This window comes from Amphiura filiformis, chromosome 1 (assembly GCF_039555335.1).
Source record: "Amphiura filiformis chromosome 1, Afil_fr2py, whole genome shotgun sequence".
Classification (NCBI taxonomy): Eukaryota; Metazoa; Echinodermata; class Ophiuroidea; order Amphilepidida; family Amphiuridae; genus Amphiura; species Amphiura filiformis.
The window spans coordinates 37,526,358-37,533,983 of NC_092628.1; the positions used below are offsets into that span (position 1 = coordinate 37,526,358).

The 7,626-nt window shown below is 35.9% G+C and overlaps 1 protein-coding gene across 1 annotated transcript in view; it reads right to left on the minus strand.

Moving 5' to 3' along the window:
* The window catches only part of LOC140146591 (signal peptidase complex subunit 3-like), a 177,475-nt gene that overhangs the window by 75,872 nt on the left and 93,977 nt on the right, over positions 1-7,626 (minus strand). The window lies entirely within an intron of this gene.

Sequence of the window (7,626 nt, forward strand, 5' to 3'; positions counted from 1 at the left end):
GCCTTGTCCTGAAACAAACTGACCCTACGTGACAAGTCTCCTCCCATAGGACAGGGTTGTTTCTTCATTACCCAAATGTATGTACTTGCAAATACTTGTATGGTACTTACAAAAAGGAAGTAGGTTCATTAAAAATACTGCACATGGCAGCGTTTGCATGCCATTCAAGGAAACCAGTAGTACAGAAAGGGAGAAAGGTGGGAAAATAACGTTATCTTATTAGCCTGAATCCTTTAGTCCAAATCAACACACACATAAAAACACACTTTTTGCTGTCCTCTCGAATACATATATAATAAAATAATTTTAAAAGTTCTTATGCCGGCCCTTTGAGAACTTGTATCTTAAAAAATTAGGCAGGCTACAAGAGGAGACTATAATATAAACAAATATATTTCCACTTTCCTGAGCAGTATCTGAACATACCATTAACACAATCTGCAAATTCAAATTGATTGAAAAACTAAGTCTTTCCTGTTGAATTTGTGGAAACAACTTCGAATATAAGCTGAAGGATTTGAGCAGCAACATTTTCAACCAAGTACAGATACGCCAATTTTCAGAAAATAACAAAGGTTTTGAACACTTCCTTTGGATTTTGAAAATATTTTAAAAATTGGTGAAGATTTTCTCCCCAAACCTAACTGGCATCTCTGCAAGAAACTAGCTTTGATACTCCCCTTTTCTCCCCAAACCTAACTGGCATCTCTGCAAGAAACTAGCTTTGATACTCCCCTTTTCTCCCCAAACCTAACTGGCATCTCTGCAAGAAACTAGCTTTGATACTCCCCTTTTCTCCCCAAACCTAACTGGCATCTCTGCAAGAGACTAGCTTTAATACTCCTTTAGGCTGGACAAAAATATTGATGTGTTTCCAGCTCTAAAATTGTCACATTATTTTCAAGCAAGCCTTATGTAAGTCAAAATATTTATGTAAAATAAACAATCGGCAACCCTTCCTGACTATGAGTCATGTTACCAGAAACAGGTCAACATTTTTGTCGAGCTTTATTCACTCATTCAGAAGATTCATGCATACAAAGTACATGTACAAAATATAAAAAAGTGCCCTGTCCATTATTTACTACACAATTAAAACAATAATTGCAATTGACTCTAAAAATTCACTTAAATATTTTCAAGAAAGTACAAAAATCTGCAATTTTTTCATAATTAAAATCTCACAAGTACATGGTAATTACATTTGGTCAAATTTTGATCGAAAATTGTTATCAGGTATAAAATTTTGCATCACTTGGCCTGACTTAATAATCTAGGCACTTTCTGACCCAACCCTGGCAGATGATGTATTCATTATATATGTATGTATCGTGAGAAAACTCCTCCTTTCCAAAGTCCTGACAATAGGTGCATATGGCGGTCTTTTCAAAGCAGTGGTGTAGCCAGTGGGACCAGGGTCTGTAAGCACTCCCCCAGTTATAATGGTCCGCCGGTACACACAGGTCATCGGTATATGACTGTCCTGAGGCTATCCTCATTTATTTCAAATTTTTCGCACACATTTCCCCAGTATTGCCAATCAGAAATTCTGGCTGGTACACTACCGAATGGGGGCTGTAAGAATCATCCTTTTTTGTTGGTCTATTTGAGTCTCCATGTTCCATAAAACCTGGCTACACCACCGTTGCAAAGCGCACACACACTCACCAATTACAAGTCAACAGGTGTATGCAGCTGGCTCAATATATCAGGCATTCAATTTTATAGATAGTTTTATTTAAAATTACATTAATTTTTGCTAATAAATGTGGTACATGAATCACATGGGATATGTGGATCCTGGGTTGTCCACAATAAAACATGCATATTGCAATAACCGATATGGATCAACCAGCGAGCTGTTACTCAGGATACACATATTGCACACCCCGGGTTGCACACCCAAAGATCACCAATTCTTGGACACATTTGTTACATCAATACACCCAATGTACCATCATTACTTGGTCCTTATAAGGCTATCAAAACAAAGTGCTTGTTTCCTGTAGGTGTGACAAAAACAAAAATACATTCATGTTTCCTTGACATTTTTGACAAGATTTCTGGTCATTTACAAAATGTACACCTAAGAATAATGTGCTACACTTTATCTCAAAAGAAAGGATGTGCAACCTACAGGGAACACATGATTTTTATTGACATACCTATTAAATAAAGCTTAATATGAAATTGATTTTATGGGACGTTGAGTATATATACTCTTCAGTCATCAATTACCAATCAAATTATGTGCAATACATGTCATTAACTTTGTTAACATAACCAATGAAAAGATTATCACTTGGATCAAGTAATGTGAAGTTTCTAACTTTCTACATAAATGAAATTATTTTTTTTAAATACATGCATTCTCCATATAAAACAATGACATAATGTAATATTAAATGATTATAGTCATAATTCACAGGCTAACACAACACATCGAAATGCAACAAAGTTGTAAGTGATTTTTTCATTAACGCCCACTTTCAGAGTTCTTGCACATACTGCATAAATATGAGAGTGGTGGTCCTGATTGGCTATGGTATGAGTGTTTCAACCATGGATTAAAGAGATACAGACTAACCACAAACAGCCAAGTCCCAGCATCACCCAATAATGAAAGCCCATTGTTCCAGAAGTTCAACAGATGTAACTGCTACTCAAATGTATACCATGTATTTTACTTTCTTTCGCAAAGACACAACACTATCATGTATACACAAAGGCACGCACTGCTTGTGTGATTTTTAGACATGAAAGATCAGCCCTCATAAATATGCTTTTGAAAATATACAGCATACAAAGCACAGGGACTTTGACTGTTGGTGATAGTCTGTAAATTAGTGTATGGTTTCAACAATTCATTTTACTCTTTTATTACTGTGCATTAGGATTGGTTCTGCTTCAAGATACATGTAGATCTCTAGTACATCTCCACACAGCTCTTTATATGGGCCTAAAATACAACCCAAGTGGGACAAGGTTTCACCTATTAAAAGCAATATCCCCCTGCTTCACATACCACACCAACCATTCTCTCAATACTACATGCATGTATCTGACAGGATAAGGTGAGTGGTCCATGGACCTAATAATTAAGAGCTATCACCAAAATAGTCTTGTACACAACTCCCAGAGTGGGGACTATACCATTTGCCATCCTGATGTAGCAGTGACATCAACGCGTTGTTGTCTGAGGTAGCTGTTTCGCTCGCGCATCTATACGGTGTCTTTAAGCATGTGTGTGTGTACACTGGCACTTTAAACGAATGCTTGTGATTTCAGGATGCGCAATGAAATGCGCACTGACGTCACTACCACATCAGGGTGAAAAAAAAACATGTTTTTTTCATACTGCAAAATCGAAACTTATTTTGAGCCTCAATTTTCACTGGGGTTATGTTAAAAATAGGAGCTTTCACCCAATACCAAAATTTGCACATTGATGGGTAAAAACTGGATAGGGGTGAGGGGCCGCCAGTCAGATCATGCACCTATAATTTGTGTGACCTAGCACTTCTATGCATGTGCAATGTATAGGAGTGAGTAATTCATCTGCATGAATGGTATGGTTTTGCTGGTAACATAAGGCGCTTTACAATTGATTCATAGTTTCCTGTTTCCCGCCCGCGTCCAAAGTAGAGAATTGCAAAATATTTAATTATTTTATTAATATTTTGGATTTTCTCTTTTAAAGTAACTTTTAATGACATCCATTTGCTACTTTCTGACTTTGCTTATATCAACTATAATAATGAATAAACAAAGAACATAACTGTACCATTACTTATGTATAAAATCAAACAAAGTTGTAAAATAATTAAATGCATGTTCCTTGTCAAAACAGGTTGATGTAGGTTGCGACCACTTGTTTTAAAATAAAGAAAATATTAGATAATTAATAATTAAAAGTCACCTCATCCCTTGTTTTCAACCATGAAACAGGAAACTAAGAATCAATTGTGAAGGGCCTAAGGTAGCTACAAAAGTTTGTTCGGCTTAATAATAGATGAAAAAAAATTAGACTTAACGTTGAGTATTTATATAGAATGGCGTCCACACAGTTGGGGCAGCACTTACGCTAGTTGTGCTTTGCGTAATGCGTTACTAGCGCGAGCGTGAGTTGGGACTTTATTGACGCACGCAGTAAAAAAACTGAATAAGCTTCACCTACTATAAGCCGAACAAATTTGAATCAAATCTCAAATTCTAGCTAGTACAAATGAAACAACCATATATATAAATACTATACTAAATGAAATGCCCAAAGATGACCCAACATGATGAGTGAAAATGGTTTAACTGCAAAAGACATGTTAAGAAAGATCACTGACCATAATATCAAAATTATATAGCACTGCCTTTTTGTGACATATGCATTTTTAAAACTTTTTTTTGTTCCAAGAGAAAAATATGAAATGGAAGAGTACAACACACACATCTCAGACACACACCCTTTTGTCATTTTTTTCCTTCCTTTTTTCCATTTTATAAGAAAATAAATTTGGTCCTGATAGAAAAACTAGTATTATGTTGGTATTCAATCAAATGTGTATCATGCATCATCATTTATGTGCGATGACCTTGTTTCTTCATGTGGGGTCTTGTTATTCATTTGGTACATTTCTTTTTTTTAAGGAATGCAAAACTTATATAAATTTACAGTTTGGTGGTAGATTATCCAGTGTTCTCCTCAAGCGGTGGTGGAGAACAGGAAGAACAGGTAAGAATATCCTTAAACTACACATGGCATTGAAATCAACCAATCACATTTGAAAAGATTATGTTAATTCATGTTGGGCAAGTGCAAGATAGTCGCATGAGCCATTTTGCAGAAGCAGTTTTGTAGTTTACTCAAGCTTTGCCAACTTGATAAAAGTACGAAAGGTCAAAGTTCAATTTTCTTATGCATAAAATTACTTTTTTTTTTTTTTAAGTCAAGAAATAGAGATTCAAGTCCTAATAAATCTCAATTATTTCATTAAAAAATTGCTGCAATCTAGATCCGAGATATTATAAAATGTGTGCATTTACCTTTTCACCCGAGTATTTTCAACCAAAATCCTATTTCGCCACAAAGGTGCATACGACATTCCAGCACTCACCTGATGAATTACTTACATCAAAGTCATTCATCCACAATAAAATGGCAGAAACTTTTTTGGGTCAGAAAATGTGATCTGTAACACAGCAGACTAGACAATCACTAAATAATAATCTGGATGTGTGGCTTTAAACAAGCGGGCTCTCGGGACAAAAGCAAGACCTTCAAAATAACCGAGGGCCTACTTAATATAATGCCAGTGGGGCCAGAAGGCTTATGAAGGTTTGACACCCAAGTCAATTCAGACTGGTATCCTCTATATTGTACTTCTATCCCTTTTCTGCCATTTTCTGTTGATCTGAAGTCTTTAATCTCAACTTTGATCAATTCCATGGGCATGGCTCGATCATTTAAGTCATGCATGGATGAGTTTTGATATATTCCACATTTGGAGCTTTAGAAAAAATAAGATACATACAATTCTATTTATAACATTTTGTTCTGCTTGTAATAATGCTGTAATTAAAACCAAGTTATCACACATATAAACTGGTCTTCTGGCTGCTTTTCTCATATAATATGACAATAAAGTTTACTCTCCTGGTATCAAAGTTGTCAAAATTCAATATCAAAAATGATGGCAGTAAGATCAAATGTGAATGATGCAGATTAGTCAACACGTTAATGGCAATTGATGGCTATCAATATAAAAGTAAACTATACGCATGTTGGTTTGTTACAGCAAGCTCCCTGGGAGTGGCATAGCCAAAGGAGATAGGCTGCTTTTTTTTACACCCCTTGGTCCAATCATCCCTCTCCCCTGGTTCTGATGGTAAATTGTTACACTGTAACTCAAAAAGTACTCTAATGATGATATGAAATTTTAATAACTTGTGGAATGAAAGAAAGCAATTTAGACTCATGATGTATTATTGCCTCATATTATTTTAACATTTCAGAAAAGCATGCCAGACATAAAAAGCTGGAGCATGTCTTCAACTTAAAAAGCTGGAGCATGTCTTCAACTTTTAATTAGTATTGTAAGGTTTGTGTACCGTATAAATTAAGATACATTGCAGGCTACCATAAAACCAAATTATTAAGGCTGCAGTGGCATGTGCCCTGAAGGGGGCATGTGCCTTGGGTGCCACCTAAGGGGGTGCTGAATTGTCCAATTCAGCATGGATTCTGCACCCCCTCCAACCGAATGAAAGTCAAAATTGTCACGTGCATTTCAGCACAAATAGTCATTTAAAAGATCAATTTAAGACCAATATTAATTTCATTCTAACCAAAATTAATTAGTGGTTGCCTTATTTGTACACATTTTCGTGCCTCTGTGCACAATTGTTTCCCGAATTGGGGGGTGTATCCTTAGCCCTGGGCACCACAACCCCTAGCTACGCCACTGTAAGGCTGTTGGTACTTCGCAATTTGTCTTGAGAGCTGGCTATGCCACTGTCCCCTGGGATTGCCGATTCAGAATCCATGCACACTAGAATCAACTCAACATGAAGAACAATAGGAAACACATTATGTACACTACTGCCAATTCATTACAGCCTGTCATTGTCCATGTAGCAAGATTTTAAGAAAATGGTAATTATCCATGAACACTAATAATTGGTTTGATGTAAACCATACAATAATTATATTCATATTTCCATGATATGGATGTCATTATTGTTTCTATCCTTAGGATGTTGTTGAAAATTACATCTTTTTGTGTAATATCAAACACAGCATCAGTAGCTTGTGTGCAGTGCTACTGAGTGACTAAATCAGCACTAATTTTGTATGTGAATGGACCAGGGTAACACTGGTATATCCTGGGCAAGCATTTGGACAAATAAATTTAGATTTTCCAACCACCCGACATATATGCAATTGCACACCTGCAACATAAAACTTTGACCAGATTTGTTGAGGCCATCATTTTAGAATTTCTATCTAAAATATCAAAACCATTTGCCCATACAAATTCTGTGGGCACTTGGTGCTAAAGCAATATATGTTTTTTTCCCACAAAATGCCAATTTCCCCTAACAACAAATCTGATAAATTTGCCGAACAAATAAGGTACATGTAAAGCAAAGAAAATTAGCATTTTGTCAATTACTGAGGTTGATGTTATGAACATTCTGTAGATTCAGGTCTGTAAAATTCCATAAAGAATGAACATCCATTTATACATCAATGATTAATTACAAAACAGTTCCCCAAATTGATTGTATGAATTATTCAGTCATTTATTCAGTCATTTTATCTCAGATAAGGCATTGATTTTTTGCGGAAAAAAATGAGGGCGCCCTCCTCAGAAAATGTCACAATATTGACTTGGGCAATTTTTGTCGTAGCGCGACTATAATGAGGGTTGAGAACAGAAAGCCTCAACTCACCAGAAAGCCAAACTCACAACAGAAACCCTCGATATATTTCATACAAAAGTATTTGCCTAAATGCTCCAATAATATATGAGCTAGAGATTGGACTCTCAAGATACAATGTTACAGCAATGTCAGATCTCTGTATGTCCTTGAGTGCAAGATTATGTTTGAGGTATACCAGTATTTACTGAA